This window comes from Sarcophilus harrisii, chromosome 5, assembly GCF_902635505.1.
Source record: "Sarcophilus harrisii chromosome 5, mSarHar1.11, whole genome shotgun sequence".
Classification (NCBI taxonomy): Eukaryota; Metazoa; Chordata; class Mammalia; order Dasyuromorphia; family Dasyuridae; genus Sarcophilus; species Sarcophilus harrisii.
Window position 1 is genome coordinate 99,325,322 of NC_045430.1, and position 17,243 is coordinate 99,342,564.

Sequence of the window (17,243 nt, forward strand, 5' to 3'; positions counted from 1 at the left end):
TAGCCAATATAGCACAAAATGGAGTCAGAAATCATAATTGATTTCTCCAAAATGTACTTTCAACAGAACTATGCCCTCAGTTATAAAACTATACATACCTTTTGATCCATCAAGAGATGTAGAGGGCCACAGATAGTGGGGAACCCTGGGCAAGGTATAAAACCCTTTAGTCCAGGAAGGAACTCTGCTGACATGTTTGGTTTAACTCCCCATTCCCCCTAAGGGCATTTCAGCCTTCCTGAAAAATCAGAGATGTGTTGCACTTGTGGATATGCACTTTAGTTGATCTGGGAAGGAAACATCTGTACACAAAAGCAAGTTATTTATGTGGTCAAGTATGCACAATATCCTATGATTATGTAAGTATATTATGCAAGAATATGGTATATAAAGTTGAGAGTTTCTTTGAATAAATGGATGGCTGCTTGACAATCTTCCTGAGTCCAGCCTCTTCATTTCTCATCCTCGATCAGGATTGGGACTGATACAGAAGTCCTCCTATGAGGCAATCTGGGCAAAGAGGTACTAATTCTATACCGCAGAGATAAAAGGAGGAAAAGGACCTATATGTACAATTATATTTACAATAGTTCTTTTTATGATGGTAAAAAATTGGAAACTGAGGGCTGGGGAAAGGCTGAATCGTAGAAAGCTCAGAAGAACCCTAGGAAAAAGAAGACTTCTGATGTAATGAAAAGAACTATACAGTAGCGTAGGCCTTTTTGGACAACGGGAGTGTGGTGGCCTTGAAATATCCCTTCTCCTACAACGACTAGTCATCATTGGGATATTGTTAGGAGTACCCCATCAACAGGAAATAGCAGAACAAGTTATTTGCATAATAAGTTATCTGGCTGTGTAGAGGTGTGAAAATGTAGCAATTCCTGAGAAGCTCTAATTGGGAGTACCACAAACACTGCTGGCTGTCAGAGAACAATCTGTTGGTCAGTAAGTCATAGAATCCAAAGGTGGGAACTATCCTACCCCTACCACTTCTTAATTGTACCTCTTAAGCCATAAAATTAGCATATCAGTGACACCTCTCCATTAAAGTTATGTTTCTGGCTCTTAGGTATAATTCCCTCAGAAATTAGCTTGCAAATGTAATAAATCTTTATCCCTTAACCTGGAGACTTTGTGTGTGAATTCTTTTTTTTTTTTTTTTTTTTTTTTTTTTTTAAATTTAATAGCCTTTTATTTACAGGATATATACATGGGTAACTTTACAGCATTAACAATTGCCAAACCTCTTGTTCCAATTTTTCACCTCTTACCCCCCCACCCCCTCCCCTAAATGGCAGGATGACCAGTAGATGTTAAATATATTAAAATATAACTTAGATACACAATAAGTATACATGACCAAACCGTTATTGTGCTGTACAAAAAGAATCAGACTCTGAATTATTGTACAATTAGCTTGTGAAGGAAATCAAAAATGCAGGTGTGCATAAATATAGGGATTGGGAATTCAATGTAATGGTTTTTAGTCATCTCCCAGAGTTCTTTTTCTGGGTATAGCTAGTTCAGTTCATTACTGCTCCATTAGAAATGATTTGGTTGATCTCGTTGCTGAGGATGGCCTGATCCATCAGAACTGGTCATCATCTAGTATTGTTGTTGAAGTATATAATGATCTCCTGGTCCTGCTCATTTCACTCAGCATCAGTTCGTGTAAGTCTCTCCAGGCCTTTCTGAAATCATCCTGTTGGTCATTTCTTACAGAACAGTAATATTCCATAATTTTCATATACCACAATTTATTCAGCCATTCTCCAACTGATGGACATCCATTCAGTTTCCAGTTTCTAGCCACTACAAAAAGGGCTGCCACAAACATTCGTGCGCATACAGGTCCCTTTCCCTTCTTTATAATCTCTTTGGGATATAATCCCAGTAGTAACACTGCTGGATCAAAGGGTATGCACAGTTTGATAACTTTTTGAGCATAGATCCAAACTACTCTCCAAAATGGTTGGATTCGTTCACAACTCCTGTGTGTGAATTCTTTTGCCAAAACCACAACACTGACTTGGAGACCCTACTCTTGTTGTGGTGTCTTCCATCTCAATAGCAGTTCTTCTGACTTGTCTGGCTTCCTTTAAGTACCAACTAAAATACCATCTTTCCCCCAGCTTCTCTTAATACTAATACTTTCATTTTAGTAATTATTTCCTACTGTTGGGGTATCAGGGCAAGTGTCTTGGTCTGATCTCTGAAAGAATTCAGGTTCAGACATTCTCTGACGCAAGCAAGGGCATTGGGCTAGGGGGTGATGTACTGGTGGGCTCTTCCTAAGGGAGGCAGCCGCCCCAGTAGAGTAAGATGTGGGTTATATAGAGAAGTTTTGCAGTCCAGCTTTAATGAATACTGACAATGTGAAATGAGTATTCAAGGCCAGGCAGAAGATATGCTTTTCAGTTTTCGTTTATTAATATGCATGCCAGGCTTAATATAACCTTTTTGCTAGTGTTACAACATTACTAGCTACCTTCAGTTGACATATTCCTCCATTGTTAATTCACATTCCATACTTTGACATTTCAATATCCATCTTAACTATCAATTGTAAATAGCCTAGTTGTGATGCTCAATCAACATTAAACATAGTTGTGATGTTTTATCAGTACTAAAGTATTTGTCAAAACAGAGTAGTAAATAGCAGAAATTATACTAATGTATTTACCTCAAGTATATCTTTAATTCATTATTAAGAGGTAAATAGTATAGTTAAAATGCCTTGTTCCTGTTTCATGTATTCTCCTAAATTTAACCTAGTGTTTCAATTAAGAAGTGATGATGAGCCAATATGAGCTTACCCTAACACAGGGCAGATCTCAAGTAATACCTGGACCAGAATCCTGCTGTTAATGGACTACAGAGAAGAAGAAAGAAAGAAAGAAAGAAAGAAAGAAAGGAAGGAAGGAAGGAAGGAAGGAAGGAAGGAAGGAAGATAGGAAGGAAGGAAGATAGGAAGGAAGGAAGATAGGAAGGAAGGACGAAAGAAAGAAAGAAAGAAAGGAAGGAAGGAAGGAAGGAAGGAAGGAAGGAAGGAAGGAAGGAAGAAAGGAAGGAAGGAAGGAAGGAAGGAAGGAAGGAAGGAAGGAAAGAAGGAAGGAAGGAAGGAAGGAAAGAAGGAGGGAGTGAGGGAGGGAAGGAAGGAAAGAATTAAAGAAGGAAGGAAGGAAGGAAGGAAGGAAGGAAGGAAGAAGGTGAATTGGACAGAGCAGGAAAATTGAATTGTCTAGGATGATATTTTGCATAGGACTACTTTGGTTAAGGTATGCATGGGAAAAGTCACTGTGATTGTATTTCGGATAAGGTATTTATGGGAAAAGTTTTTTTTGTTCTAATTGGAGGGGGGAGGGAGAGAGAAAGAGAGGAAATGAAACAAGTTTACTCCATTTTTCTTATTTTGTGATCACTTCTGATGTGAGCTCTGAAATGCCTGTACTTCTCTTAAACAAGCTAGGACTTCCCTTTCTCATAGGGGAACCAGACAATGGAGCAGCATAACAAGTACACAATCTGAGGATTTCTGAAATCCCGAGCTGCTTGACATACCCGTAATTCTTTAGGAGTAAACATTAGCTGAACTCAAAAGAGATGCTTCCAACTACTGAAACCAGTCTTGACCAGTTCAGAGAGAGCAGCAGATACCTTTGTTCCTACCTTATCGAAAAAGCAACAGACAATTTGATTCCCAAAATATCTGGTTTCTGATTTGCTATGTTTGAAGAGGTCTTCTCCCTGGAGTCCTACTTCTCTGACATCTCCTATTTTGTTCTTCGCTTAATGTGCTCCCCGCCCCCACTTAGACATAAATATCTCACTCCCGTTCCCCTTTGAGCAGCTGAATTATAGTCTCTCAGGTCCAGGTTGCACGCTTTTTAGCCAATAAATGCAGCTATACTCTTTGTAAATTGTGATGGGACTTTGGTTATTCTGGGACTTTCTTTTTGTTCCTATGGTTTCTTCCGGATTAGCAAAAATACCAAACATATTTAATTAGTCACAATCAGAATCCTTTGCACATAATTAAAAATCCTAACCATGGCTTTTTTCCTTTAATCAGGAAGTCTAGGTTTTCCGAATCAATATCTACATACGAACTTAAGCTTCTTAAATCTTCAGGCTCTAAAGCTAAAAAACTACCCCGAAGGTCTTACTTTTAAACAGATTGTTATGTACAATCGCCCTGCAGCTGGCGAAAACGAATATGGGGGGCGCTAGGACCCAGCTCTCTTAGCCCTCTTGTGGGGGCGGTCCCGGGATTAGAGGGGGAGGGAGAGCTCAGGTCTCACTCGCTTGGAGTCAGGGTGGGTGCGGTAGGGTCCCGGAGGTGTTCCTGGGCCGCTTCCGCTGGCCTCCTTCCTCCTGGCTCTCACCCTAGGCAGCCCGGGACTGCCGGCTGCCTTTCTGCGGTTTGTGGTCCTCTCGTTCTGTCCCGCGTTGCTTTGGCGGCGGCGGCGGCGGAGGAGCAGCTCTACTAGTTCGGTAAAGAACTCTAGTCTCAGTCCGAAAGCGGAGGGGGGGGGGGGGGGGGGGGGGGGGGGGGGGCGGGGGGGGCGTTGCTTTTGTTCTCGGGAAGGCGGCCGAGCTTTAGGCCCGGAGGGACCTCCGACTCCGGAAGGGGGCGGGAGCAGTTGGAGACGGGGAGGGGGGAGGATAGGACGGGACCTGCAAAGCGGAAGCAGTCCCTTGCGGCTGCTCACTGCGGGGATTTCTGGGTTATGGGCTCGGGGTATTCGCGGCCACTCCAACTCCCTCCGGGTCGGGAGTCCCACTCCGGCTAGGCCGGGTGCTGCCGAGAACCGCAGCGTTTTGGGTCCGGTGCTGGAGTGCCTGTCAGAATTCCAGCCTAGGACCGCCTCGGACGGGAGCAGCTGCCCTGGCCCTGCTCCATGCCGATTCCGGGAGCCTTCGGCGGAGATCCCGTGAGTGTCTCTGCCGCTTTGCGGGGTTCGTGAGGCGGGAGAGAACGACTAGGATTGGTTGGGAGGCCTGGAGTCAGATACCGGTCCTGGGTGGTTAGTTGCGACCTTATTAATCCCAGCTAGGGAAAAAGACCTCGGGCAGGATAGAAAAAAACAAATAACTGACGTAAACAATAGTAGCGCGTACTCTGCCAGGCGCTTTACAAATGTCCTGATTCTCGGAGCAACTCTGACGTAGGTGCTAATCTCTCCGTTTTAGAAATGGGGAGACGTGAGGCCCGAAGGTAAGTGATTTGCTGAGGGTCTCATATCCCCCGAATGTCTGAGGTTAAATTTGAACTCGGGTTTTGACTCGTCCCACAACTGTATTCAGTGCGCCACCTAGCTGCCACCTAGCGCATTTACGAATCCGCGGCGAAGTCCTAATAATTAACTATAAAGAAAACAAGTCTCTACTCTTCCTCCCCCACTCCAACACACCGTCTACTAAGAAACCACATGCAAATAACTACAAATGAACTACAGATAGGATGAATTGGATGTGATCAGAAGAACGGTGTTAGTATTAAAGGTGGGTGGCTAAATGGGATTGTGAATTGGGTTTTTTGTTTTTGAGAAAAATGAGGAAAGCCAGTTTTTATTATTTTGCTGCTCACGTCAAATTCTTTTTGTAATGGATGTTTTATGCATTTTTCGATTCTTAGGTATAGGAACATAATTTTTATTACTAAAGGCACTTTTTTCCATAAGTATTTGTATATGCATCTTTTCCCTATATCAGCGTCCTGGGGGTATTAAGCATAGCATTTGGTTCTTTAAATTTGTAAGAGCTTGTCACAACAGTTTATTTTGTAATACTCAAGTAACAGAATAATAATAATAATACTAGTAAAATAAACAGTATGTTTTGTACTTAGGGGTGGTTTTATATCAGAGTTGAACATAATGTCTCATGTCATCAACATTTATAAGGAATGTGTGTGTTTTATAGGAGAGAATTTGTTGCTGTTAAGCGTGTAAGATTTAAAAGAAAGAAATGATTGTTAAATTTATTTAAAAACCTATTTAAAAAATTTATAAATGTTAACCCTTAAGGTTTTACATGTGCTACTTATCATTCTGGACCTGTGGTTTTAATGATGTAAGGAAGACTCCACTGAGGAGGCCCTTGGCCTAGCTGTTCTTCCATTGTTGAGCAATTTATAATCTTAGAAAGTTATCTCAGGGCCCTTCTGATTGTCTTAAGCTAGACTTGAACCTGGGTCTTCTGTGTTCTGGCCCTCCATCTAGTTTGTTGCCTCTGCTTGTTACCTTTAATTAACCATAAGAATTTTTTTTTCCTTTAGTAGTTTAATGATAACTTTCTAAGAATAGAACAATTTTTATGAATTTTTATTTTTGTTCAGTCATGTTTGACTCCTAAAAGACTTATTGGATGCCACGTCTTTTAAGCATTTTAATACTGTGTGGGATTTTTTTAGCTTTTTTTTTTTTTTTTTTTTTTGCTAAAAGAGACTGGAGTGATATTTGCCTTTAATTTTCCCAGTTTTATGCAGGCAGAGGTTAAGTGACTTACCCAGGGTCACGAAGCTAGTAAGTATCTGAAGAAAAATACCATGAATATGATCTCATTGTCAAATATGACACTTTTTGTCCGTTTGCCTCTGTTTCCTCATCTGCAAAATGAACTGGGAAAGGAAATGGCAAACCTCTCCAGTATATTAGTCCAAGAAAACCCCAAATGAAGTCATTAAGAATTAGACACGAATGAACAAAAAAGAATTTTTTGACTCCAAGCCCAATTTTTCTGAGTGCTTCCCCCCCCCCCCCCCCCCCGTTGCCCTTATAAATAATTTATAAATAAGCATAAAGTAAACACAAGGGTTTTTATTCTGGGACTTGTGAACTCTCTCTCTCTCTCTCTTTTTTTGTTGTTATTAAAACTTCTTATTTTCAAAACATAATGCTTAGCTAATAGTTAATTCACTCTTGCAAAATCTTGTGTTCCGAATTTTTTTCCCTCTTTTCCCCACAGCCCCTTCCCTAGACAGCAAGCAGTCCAATAATATATATATTTCAATAATATAGGTTGAATTTTAATTTTTCCATTGTAATGTTATATTTTTAAATTTTATACATTTAAAAACAGGGGCCATGAATTTCATCAAACTGCCAAAGGTTAAATCTAGAAACAAGACAGAAAAGGTTAAGAACTACAGAACTAAGTGACTATATTTTATATATAGTTAGAAATTTATTTTTGTTCTGGACTTTGTCCTGTATCTCTTGTTATCATCTCACAGAATCACTTTTCTTTTGTGCAGATGACTCCCAAATTTGCTTATTATCTTTTTGCAAACTAGGAATAATTTTAAGCGCTTTAAACTCTGTATTGCCTTCATACTCAAACAATTGTAAAGTCTTTTCAAAAAAAAAATTTCTACTTTTTTCATTTTCACGTAAAGCTAGTTTTCAGTATTCATTTTACAAGATTTTTAGTTTAAAATTTTTTGCTCTCCTTTCAAGACAGCTAGCAATCTGGTAAGGGTACAATCGTGTTACATATTTCCACATTAGTCATGTTGTGAAACAAAAATCAAAAAAGGAAAAACATGAGAGAAGAAAATAAAAACCATAGTCTGGTTAGTTTGACTACCACAGTTTTTTTTTTTTTCTTCTTCTCTTACATACATAGCCAGCCAATATGCTACTTCAATTTATTCATTTCTAGCTTGGATTATTGAATAGTCTTCCTTCTAGAATTGATCCTCCTACTTTGTATTTTCTTATTTATTTTCTATGCTATCGGCAATTTAATATTCCAAATTATTGTGCAGGTTTGACCATACTATTCCTTTTCTCAAGGAGTTTCAGTAGTTTCCCATTACATCTAGAATAATATACAAATAATACAAAACTCAATTTTCATGTCTAATTTCATATTAATCTGAACCAGTTACAGTAGAATAAAGAAACTGAGTTTCATCCAGATAAATGATTTATTTATTAGCAAGAGATGCTAATAGGATTCATGGTTCTTGTTAGCCAAGAACCCTGTCCATACTAGCCCTGAAGGCAGGAGGATTTGAGTTCAAATTTGGTCTCAGACACAACACTTCCTAGTTGTGTGACCCTGGTCACTCAACCCCAATTGCTTGGGGGGGAGGGAGAAGAAAAAGAGAAAAAGAAGGGAAAAAGTTACAATTTGTTGGAAGTGATAAACAGGAAAAGGAAGATTATGGATTCTGACTTTGTTATTGGTGAAAAAGATCTGGAGATACCTAGGTGAGGAGGAGAAAGGGTAGTTTTGTGACATTTTAAATTGGTGACATTTGGGAGAGGGAATAATCTTTTGATTTCTCCTAAATTAGATGATTTATAAGAAGTTGAAACTTATCACAAAATGGAGGATAAAGGCAAAATAGTGTCATTAAGGCTATTTTAATGTAACAAGTTGAGCTAACCTAATTGGGCTTCTCCATACATTCTAGTCTATCTCATACCTGGGATGCTCTCTGTTTACTTTTGCTTTTCTAAATTTCTCATTTCCTTAAAGCCTCACTCAACTCAAGTGCAAGCTTTTTTGATTCCTTCCACTCCCCCCTCTCCCCCCAGTTGTTTGTAGTGCTCCATTTATTAAGTATTTATATATATACACATAAGCACTCTTTACTTAGCTGGAAATTTGTATCCCACAGTAGAATAGAAATTTTTTGGGTGGAGGGACTGTCTTTTGCCTTTGCAAATAGGTAGATACTTAATATTTAAAATAAATTATTTACTTGCTTATTAAAAGCTCTTTGTTTTTTTTTTAAAGTGGTTGTGCTTAAAATCTAATATTTTAAACTAAAGTAGTAACTAGAGTGTTATAATTTTAGTTATTATGCTATTAAGTCCTAATAAGTTATAGACTATCTAGTTTTTTTGCTGAGGCAATTAGAGTTAAATGATTTGCCTAGAGTCAGATAGTTAGGAAGTATTAAGTGTTTGAGACTAGATTTGAACTCCAGTCCTCCTAACTCAGGGCTGGTGATTTATCCAGTGCACCAGCTAGCTGCCCTAACTATCTAGTTTTTAGATTATTCCCTTTTTAAACATGATTTGTGGTGTTGGGTCATAAGTAATATTTGACATTACAATTTGAATTGGTCAGTGCAGTATGATTGATTGCTACTAGAAAAAAAAACAACTCTAAACATTGTGATTAAAATTGAATTTGGTCTTACCTACTCTGGGGAAAATTTGAATGCAGTTTGAAACATACTAATTTTTTGCATTTTGTGTGTGTGTGTGTGTGTGTGTGTGTTTGTGTGTGTATTGATCTGTTACTAATTAGTGGGAAAACTACAATTTGCATTTTGAGATGCTCCAAGTACTACTATGGTCTGCTTGCTACAAATTAGAAGCTGGAAAATATCTCAGAGGCCATCTTGTTTTTTTAACTTAAGAGACTTGCCTAAGGTTTTGAACTGGGCTGTCTCCAGAGATGGTGAATGCTCTTAACACTTGTGTTTTCTATTCATTTATATCAAAACTATGTAGTCATATTTTAGCTGTAATCTTCTCTGAACATAATTTTGATGTCCCTATTCAATTTAATTAGCATTTAATCAATTCATTTTGATTTAATGAGTACTTATGAGTATATTAATAGAGTGTGAGTTAGTTCTGATAGTTGATAATGTTAGGATAAGAGTGATGATTACTCTAATATTGATGGCAATATCCATGTATTGATTATATGGTTTAAGTGATTTGTAATTTATTACATAGGCCCATTTTATCCTGTATTAGGGATAGCAAGAAACCTACTTCACTGTACTCTCCATCCTTCTACCCCAATTTTCTTGTTGGTTGTTATGTTTTAGGAAACTAAAGTTTTCTCAGGCACAGAAATGCACCAGGTGATTGTCTCAGATCGAAGTCCCAGAGTCCTGTTGTGTAGCCAGTGACTAAACAGGGGAAAGTCCCAGGATTTCTTTACCTAGTCAGTGATTAAACAAGAAAGTAACTTGGGCATTATTTCCCATGGCTCTATCCTGTGGGCAAGCATGGAGTTCTACTTCCTTCCCTTGACCACTCATGTAGCTTTCCCCTTTCTGGAATTAATCAATCAAAGAACTGTACTGCCATGATCTATTTTTAATGATTTCTCAACTTGCAAAATCCTCTCAAAACTAAGCAGAGGGGGCCATTTGCAGAGAAGACTCCTGCATCCAGTTTCTTAAATACCACTGGTTTCCCCAGTAAATTGAAACTATTTAGGTGTCCTCTTGCCTCAGTGCCTTTTTGTTGTGGATTGGAATCTTGAGGTGCAAAAGTGAGACACCATTCTTCAAAGTTAATCAACACATCAAAAAGTCTAATTTAAAATTAATTTTATTCCAGTTAAGGAAATGTAGGTTCAGAGTTGTGGGTTGTCCAGTATCAGAAGAACTATTATGTAGTGTCTAGATTAGGATCAGTAGTTTGTGGTTTATAGTTAGTAGTAGTGGTTTAAATAGATGGGCAACTAATAGATTGATATGAATATGAATACTCTGATAATGGCCATTCTACTGCAGAATTAACTTGATAAGTATAGGAAGAATTGTAGTACCCAAAGAATCTGTCCTTTGCTTAGATGTTGGTTGGCTTCAACTGAGTCAAAAAGGCAGAGTTCTAAGTCATTACCCTGCTCAAATTGGTCAACTAGCATTCATTAATACAAATATAGTTGGAAAGAAAGACTGCTTTCTAGAGGAAGAGAATGAAGGGAAAAGATAGTAAAAAAGTAAAGTGGAGGAGGGGTGTGTATGTGGGTGTACAGGTGTGCACATGCTCATCTATAGGATCCAAGGATTTTTTTTCTTAAAATGGAGGTTCTGGGAGAAACCAGCTAGGGAGATGCCAAAAGTGCAGAGAGGCCATTTCAAATGTGTCAGACATAGGCATAGAGTTAGAGGTTATTATAGAGAGTGTCTGGAATGCATCTTGGAAAAGAATGAAGTGAAACATATTACTAGCTTTCTACTGCCCCAAGATAAAAATATTCCTAGCATTTAATAATAATAATGTCGTTTAATCGTGTCCTCCTCTGTGAACTCACTTGGAATTTTCTTCAAAGATACTGGAGTGGTTTGCTATTTCCTACTCCAGCTCTTGTTACAGATGAGAAAATTGAGGCGGACAGGGTTAAATGACTAACCCAAAGTCACACACCTGGTGTTTGAGGGTCAGATTTGAACTTGGGAAGATGAGTCTTCCTGACTTCTAGGCCCTCTCTATTCACTTCACCACCTGCTTGGTATTAACCAAGTTAGCATATTTACATACTATTATGTATAAGGTGCTATATATTATATATGCTTTATAAATATTTCATTTAATCCTCAGAACAGTCTGGAGGTGGGTGGGAATAAGTTCCAGTACCTATTATATATTAGACATTGTGCTAAACAATAGGAGGCCATGGTTAGCTTGCTGTGTCACATAGCTGATAAATGGAGTAGTGAGAATTCTTCATTTTGAAATATAGGCCCTAGCAGGGCTTTTGTTAGTTCCTGCATGAGCAGGAAACAGAAAAACAGGATACAATTGCCCAGCCATCCAGGTGTAGGAGGTTTGGGATGTGGTAAACAGGATGTAGCTGTCTACTCAGTCAGGCACAGGAAGTTTGGGTCGTGCTAAATATTTTAAATTGTGTAGCCCTAGCAGAACCTTATTAGTCTTGTTAAGTCCCAACCTTGAATAACCTTCCTTGGGATGACGTAACTTACCTCATTATTTAAATACCTATCACAAGCTATCTAGTTCCCTGATGCTCTTTGGTTCGATTTGGTTTTACAACAGTAAAACCTCTTTTGAGTTCAGTCTCTTGGTTATTCTTACTGATTGATCCCTGTAGTCTCACTTTAACCTAGTAGCCAGCTTGCTGCAGAATCAGTTTCCATTGATTTGAACTTGGGTCTCTAACTCCAAGCCCAGTCCTCTATCTACTGGGCCATCCAGCTATCTCAGAACATTTAAAGCCCTTTCAGCCTATCTTTTAAAAATAATATAGGAACTCAATTGGTCTGTTTTCTTATTTTGTTTTATCATGCTTACTTATGTAGTCATTATTCTTTCAAAGTTAATTGCTTTCATATTATTATAGTTATTATATGTTGTCCAGTTTTGTTCATTACACTCTATCAATTCATACATATCTTCCCAATTTTCTTTGAAGTTCATCATTTCTTATGGTGCAGTGATGTTCTATTGTGTTTATACACTGCAAGTTGTTCAGCCAATTCTCAATTTATAGAGTTCCACTTAACCAAATTTTTATAGGACAAGAAATATTTTTGTAGATGTTTTTATGCATATGAATATGGATCATTTCTCACTCTTTGACATTTTGGGGACATGTGAAGTGGTCAAAGGGTAGGAGGATAGCTTCAATTTATTTTCTAGAATGGTTGAACCAACCTACAGCTCTGCCAAGAATATATCGATATGTACCTGACCTGTGTGTCTGTCCTTTTACATCTCCTCCCACATTTCCATGTTTTCTCATTTTTGCCAGTTTGGTAGTGTGAAAGGAAGTTCACAATTGGCTTATTTCTGTTTTTCATGTTTATCTTCTTGGATTGTATTTTAATAATTTCCAGAAATATTTTTTTTCTGTTTGAAAACTACCTGTTTTTATTTTTTTAGCCCCTAAGTGCCAGCCTATTTTTCCAAAATTATTTTCCTTTGTTCTGTCACTACCTAAAAAAGACCTATAGAATCAATATTGTATTTAATGCCACAGCCTTTGTATAGGCTGACCTAACACCCAGACCTATAATACATTCTTATTATACCTCTGCCTCCTGGGAATCCCTTGTAGTAGAAGTTACCAAGAGGCTAGCTGATCAAAACAAGCAGACATTTAATTTAAATTCCCATTCTGTACCTTCAAGTAGTTTGAGGTAAGGGTAGGAAAACGAGAAGTGCATAGATAAGAAAGTACATGTATCTACATATAAAGAACACAAAAGATTATGTATGCTTTTTTGGCAAGCACCAACAACGTGGGGAATCAGGAAAAGACCTTGTAAGAGGTAGTGCTTAAACTGAATCAGCAAAGGGAATGTAAAGGAAAAGTGGCAACTTGTATATAAAATCATGGATTAAGAAATGGAATATCTTGTGAAAGGTAACATTGAATTAGTTTGATTGGAATGTAATTTCTATGAGAGTATATAATATGAAACTGAAATCTAGATTTTTGGCTGGATATAAGGAAAAATTAGTATTTAATGGATTTCAAGAGTAGAAGTAGACTTAGTAGGCAGAGCATATTTTCTTATAATACAGTCAATCTCCATTTATAATATAGTAGAATGGATTGCTTTCGAATAGTACATGACCTGTGAAGATCCTTGCAGTTTGTAAAGAGATCATAGGTGAGAAGAACATAAGCACTCATAAGGATATAGGTCATGAGTCAGACATTTACACTCATATATTCATATTATAGGAGTGCAGGCAACTGCTCTCCTTTTTTATGATCCCATTCCTCATTTCTACTTTGCTTCTTTTGTCCTCCCTTTTAGTTTTTGTTCCTTGACAAAACAAGTTTTGTGTATCAAGTTTGTCCCTCATTCCTCCTCTCTACCTCACATCCAGTCAGTTGGCAAATCTTATCATTTCTTGTCTGATCCCTTCTGTCTACTATCATTTCAGCTTAGGCTATCACTTAAATAATTATTTCAGTCATTGATCTCTTCCTCAACTATAACTAGTCTCTTCCATTCTACACCGATTTTCCTAAGTACAGACCTAACCTTGTCATTTTGCTACTTAACTCCAGTGTCTTTGTTTAGCTTTTAAAAATTTAAACATATCACTACATTGGCAGTTGCTCTCCTTGTGTACTTGTATTCACAATCCACCAAGCTGGCCTTTTCTGTCTGCCTCTCTGACATATTCACAAAATGTCTTCACTGTTGTGCACATTGAAATGTACTTTCTTCTCACTTCCTATTTTGCATTGGAGAACACTTCTTTTTATTTAAGATACAATTTAATTAACATCTACCAGTCTCTGGCTTGGAAGTAGATGCTTTATAAATATTTGTTGATTGATGGAAACAGCATCCTCACTCCAAAGACATTCAAGCAAAATGAAAATTATCAGAATACTTTGCACTTTATATTATTTATATGTTGTATACTTCAATGTTGATCATTTGGTACCAACTGTCTCATATTTTTCCTTAGTTGTATTAACTTTTAGTTTTTTGTTTTGATATTTCTTTTGACTCTGCTTTCTTCACTCTATCACTTCATACAAGTTTTACCATGTTTTTCTGAATTCATAATCCATATGGAGTAATAATATTTAAATTATACTCAATATTTTAGCTCATCCATTCCTCAGAGTTGGGTGTTTTTATTTTATCACAAGTAATATTGCCAATGAAAATTTATGTGTATAAATCATCTCTTGCTGTAAACTTTCTCAGAATAAGGGCAGTTTAATAACTTGCATAATGAAGACATAAAAGAAGATCTCAATCTTGTTGCAATAGATTTGAGCAATAAAAATTACCAAGACCAGACTCATTTCTCAAAAGAAGGGGTTTTATTGTTGTAAAAATAAACAAAAACAAATACCATCATGGAATAGATAGTCATGGAAGGTTGCTTGTAATGGGTATTTGTAGAATAAGGCAATGGTTATCTTTAGGGGATGGAGGATGGGGGAATTATTCTTTAACCATTGGTGGGGATTTAAGACAAAATGGAGCCCCAGATGTTTTGAAATGTATAGCATTACCCAAGCCCCCTGAACCTAGCTGGATGAGCAACCACATTCTGTTTTTCTGCTCTTTGTGATTGACTGTCCATACTGGAACTAATGAAGGCCCTGTTGGGGCCTATTCCAGTGGAACCATGTAAAACATTGATTAAGGAACTACTGTGGCAAACATACTCTTAGAAAATCAAAAGGATACATGTGAGGCAAACTTTTAGAAAGTAAAAAGAAATTACAGAATGTTGAAATTTGAACCTTGAAATTTTTATTCTGTTAGGTACCTCTTTTCCTTAGAAAAGCTATAAAAATATGTAGCTGTACCATGTATAATAGAAATAGTGCTCAGACCAATCTTACTCTTGTTTCCTTTTATTTAATGAATAAATTCTCTGTTAGCTTACATGACTTTTTTTTTTTTCTAGTTCTTTGACAGTTTTGGAAGATTCATCCAATATATCTACCACTAAAAGAACTGGCACTTGAACTTGTAAGAAGTATAAGCGTAGCCTTTTGAGTCTCACTGCTCCCTTTCCCTGCTTCATAGGAGGTAAGTACCAATAGCAAAACTTAGAAGCTTTTGCTTTTGCTAGTTTTTTGTCTCTCTCCTCTCAGCCTTAAGGGAAACTAAGCTTCATTGTAAATGAGAGGTGAAAGAGAAAATATCCAAATGTGCAGAATGAGTATATGTTGTCAACAGTGTCTTTTTGCACTGTCATCGTTCTTTTTTTTCTGTGGTCTAATCAGCCAAAGAAAAAGTGTAAAGAAAGTTACATTCTTAAACTGAAATTTTCTTTTTTTTTTTTTTTTTAATTTTCACAAATCTTCCTTTTTTTTTTTTTAATTAGCTTTTTATTTACAAGTTACATGCATGGGTAATTTTACAGCATTGACAATTGCCAAACCTTTTGTTCCACATTTTTCCCCTCCTTCCCCCCATCCCCTCCCCTAGATGGCAGGATGACCAGTAGATGTTAAATATATTAAAATATAAGTTAAATACACAATAAGTATACATGACCAAACCGTTATTTTGCTGTACAAAAAGAATTGGACTCTGAAATATTGTACAATTAGCCTGTGAAGGAAATCCAAAATGCAGGTGGGCAAAAATATAGGGATTGGGAATTCAATGTAATGGTTCTTAGTCGTCTCCCAGAGTTCTTTTGCTTGGGTGTAGCTGGTTCAGTTCATTACTGCTCCATTGGAACTGGTTTGGTTCATCTCACGCTGAAGGATGGCCAGGTCCATCAGAATTGATCATCATATAGTATTGTTGTTGAAGTGTATGATGATCTCCTGGCCCTGCTCATTTCACTCAGCATCAGTTTATGTAAGTCTCTCCAGGCCTTTCTGAAATCATCCTGTTGGTCATTTCTTACCGAACAATAGTATTCCATAATACTCATATAGCACAATTTATTCAGCCATTCTCCAATTGATGGGCATCTATTCAGTTTCCAGTTTCTGGCCACTACAAAGAGGGCTGCCACAAACATTTGTGCACATACAGGTCCCTTTCCCTTCTTTATGATCTCTGGGATATAAGCCCAGTAGTAACACTGCTGGATCAAAGGATATGCACAGTTAAACTGAAATTTTCAAAGCAAAAAACAGTCTTATTTCTACATTTCTTTGTATGGCCAGTTGAGAATACATTAGAAGCAAGATAGGAAGATGTTCCCTTTCCCAACTTAAAGAATTCTTTAACATTTGAAATTAAAGAAGGATTTTATTTTTGGCTCTGTTTTATAGACAGTATTATAATTTTCTCCCAGTATTCCTTCTCTCCCTTCCTATGTCAGAAAATAGTAAAATAATATTTAAAGAAAAGAGAAGAAACAAATCTTACTCATCAGTATATTGAAAAAGTCTGAAAATATGTGAAGTGTGCCATACTTGGGGACCTCCCACTGTAATGTTCCGGTTGGTTTTCTGGAGGTCTCTGGACCAGCCTTTGTTTCGGTAAAGTAATCGCCAGGGATAAAGTCCAAATTCTTTATTATCTCTTTCACATTCTAGTTTCTTTGCCTGGGGCCTGGGCTAGCTTTCTTGAAGTCCTCCGGAATGCGTCTTGGTTTCTGTGGAGGAGACAGGAGGACCACCACAATGGTCTCTCTCTTGAAGTCTGTCTCAGTTCTTCTGCTCCAGCTTCCAGCCACCAAAAGGCGGGAGATGAAATAAAGCTGTCTAGCTGAGTGTCTCAGATTGTATATGGTATTACAGTTAAATCCATTCATCATACTGAGTATATAAGCCAATCATTATATTACTAGGGAACCATTATTTGTTGTAAGATTAATTCAATCATACTGAACTTAGAGAACTGTTAATCACCACGCTAAACTAGGTAACCATTGTCTTATCAATTCCACTGACTTAATACTTGTAAGAATCCTTGTTTCAAGTACAGAGTTCTGGCCCATAACATCCCACTATTACAAAGGTATTGTCAGGGGTTATTTTCTCTCTCTTCCATACCTTTTCTTTATAATTTTACATTCACTTTTGATTTTTGTATGTTGGTGGTGGTGATGGTGGTG

General features: G+C 37.4%; 1 protein-coding gene across 2 annotated transcripts in view; it reads left to right on the forward strand.

Annotated features, from left to right (window-relative positions):
* The first annotated feature begins 4,423 nt into the window (after window positions 1-4,423).
* Window positions 4,424-17,243, forward strand: part of RESF1 (retroelement silencing factor 1) — a 59,141-nt gene continuing 46,321 nt past the window's right edge. Inside the window, exons 1-2 of one of the 2 annotated variants that reach the window (XM_012550375.3) lie at window positions 4,424-4,497; window positions 15,126-15,250. The gene's annotated coding sequence lies outside the window, so the exon portion shown is untranslated. Of the gene's footprint in view, window positions 4,498-4,664; window positions 4,938-15,125; window positions 15,251-17,243 lie in introns of those variants that run through there. The other variant, XM_012550374.3, reaches the window with a different exon arrangement.